Here is a 2,334-nt window from a genome sequence, read left to right as displayed (position 1 = left end):
CCCATCTACTTCCGGCCCATGGGACCCCGGAAGCGAAAAATTAACATTGAATTCAATGGAGAGAGAACACGTATCTTTTGATCCCGTTTGAATTGTGCCACGAACTACACATATGATGTTTGTCAATCTTAAACAATAAGTTCCATGTCAAAAAAGTCACATTTTGTCGTAAAACTGTTGAAATATAAGACTATGAAAAATACGCGACTACAAAGACTACAAATCCCAAATCCCATTCTGGCTCGCGTAAGTGATGTCACAGGCGATAATGCTCCAAGTGGTTGCGACTCGTAATTAAAGCGAAGAAGAAGATCTCATAACTGATTTATTCCCTCCAATAAATAAGAGATTGCTAAAAATAAATTCACTTTTACAAGATGCCTGTGTGCTTTGTACCAGGTTGTAATCACATAAGTGATCATACTTATAGATCATAGCTCGTTCTATCGCTTCCCGTCTGATGAAAGGACCAGGAGTTGCTGGATCAGAGATCTCAGGTAATACACATGTTGTGCATGGAACACAGTCAAGCTAGCTACATAGCTAGTAGCGAGCACGTTAGTTAGCATCACATTACTTAGCCTTGTCATTTGTATTAGCCTTAACATGAAGTGAACCCAAATGTTAAACAGTAAGAGTAGTCATGATGTTAAGTATTTTGTGAAACATTTGAAGAGGAGCCTATCGCCAGGTGCTAAGGGGGCGGGAGGTAGGCTAACGGCAGATTAGCATCTGCGATCTTTTCTACTTAATGCTATCTGCTCAAATGGTTAACATTGAACATTAAAAGATCAGGCAGTTCAGGGAGAGTCGAAGGAAGGAAGGCAGGCAGGCAGCTTTGCATGACATGTATTTATTTATAGAAGGACCATGCATACACAAACATTAATCTCAGCAAAGAGAAGAGATGCAATATGCCAGATTATAGCTAATAGCTAATTTCCATCTGTGGTCCATTCTTCTGGACGTGTTTCATTGTGATGATAGTGAGTCAATCTGTTTGTTGGAAAGACAGTAGTTGAGTGATTACTGATAGAACATTATTAAAAGAGATAATTATTCAAAGTGTTGTTACTTTAAAGTGTTGTTACTGACCTTTTTCTCCTTTATTTTCTTTACCTCACCTGTAACTGCTGAGACCCTGAGGAACATGCACACTGGACTGACCTGCTCTGGCAACCTGATTTCCACTGTACGTAATAGTATTTGGTTATGGTATATTATTTATATACATCAAAGGCACAATGCACCCCCCAGAGACACACATGTATTGAGTGTGATATTGTGCATAGGTCAAGTGAAATCATCTTTACATACTAGAAAACTGTAGGAGTGGCAACTTGTTTTGAAATTGAATTTTTAATATCCGATAATAAAGTTGATCTGTTTTCTTTATTCTTCTCTCTTCCCAGCTCCATCCATCACCGTGCTCTGTTCCTGCAGGTCCTGCTTGCTAATCAATGCTTTATTTTTTTACACAATTACAAATAAAGTCAATGTGTTGTATGACATGAAGTTGTGCTTCATTCGGAGTCAATAATACATTCATTCTGCCTTCAACTGCACAATGATTGTGGACTGCACCGACATCCATGTAGCTGCCCCCCAGTAAGATGAACCAAGCAAAGAGGGTCAACATCATGCCTAAGGACATCCAGCTGGCCCGCCGCATCCGCGGAGAGAGGGCTTAGACTGACCTGAGACCAGCACACCCAAACACAACGGCTCTTTTAAGAGCCACCTACAGTTTCAAAGAGTTGCAATCCTACGTTATTATAATTATTAAACTGGTTCATGTGTCACTTAGTTTACTGAACCGTGATGAAAGAAATGAGTGAGGTAGTGGTTTACTGAAGTTACAAAGACATTAATATATGAGTGACAGGTCATTGTAAACACAAGCTTCTGTCAATTATGGATCACTCAAACTATTTATATAAAAATATGTAATAAAGTTCTAAAACAAGTATTCGGTATATTCCTTGATAGCTTTTGGAGAAGGTTGTTTTTAAGTTTACTAAAATCTATCGTTTCAACTGTTTCACTTTATAAAAAGGAACAGGTGAGTAGAGCATTGTTGAGTTTCTTATTCTGTCAGTAAATTATCCAAATGAAATGTTTATCATTATTTTATTCAACCCTAAACAAATTGATTGTACCTTTTTAATAATGACCTTACATGGTTAAGTTAAATTAACTTCAGAAAATCAAATCTGTTCTGAGAAAAAACTAATAAATGTTTAAAGATAGGAACTTGCCATCCCACTGAAAAACAGTCCGTAGAGATTTAAAGGCGTAGTTGTAGTTCAGTCCAACGTTTCATTTGGATTCATT

The 2,334-nt window shown here is 37.7% G+C and overlaps 1 long non-coding RNA gene across 1 annotated transcript; it reads left to right on the top strand.

Moving 5' to 3' along the window:
• Window positions 1–509: 509 nt before the first annotated feature.
• Window positions 510–1,511, top strand: LOC139435596 (uncharacterized). Its single transcript, XR_011644823.1, has 3 exons — window positions 510–709; window positions 1,139–1,192; window positions 1,413–1,511. It is a non-coding gene; the product is annotated as an uncharacterized lncRNA (long non-coding RNA).
• The last annotated feature ends 823 nt before the right edge of the window (window positions 1,512–2,334 follow it).

Source organism: Pseudochaenichthys georgianus, chromosome 17, assembly GCF_902827115.2.
Source record: "Pseudochaenichthys georgianus chromosome 17, fPseGeo1.2, whole genome shotgun sequence".
In the NCBI taxonomy this organism is placed as follows: Eukaryota; Metazoa; Chordata; class Actinopteri; order Perciformes; family Channichthyidae; genus Pseudochaenichthys; species Pseudochaenichthys georgianus.
This window is presented reverse-complemented; position numbering and strand designations above follow the sequence as displayed.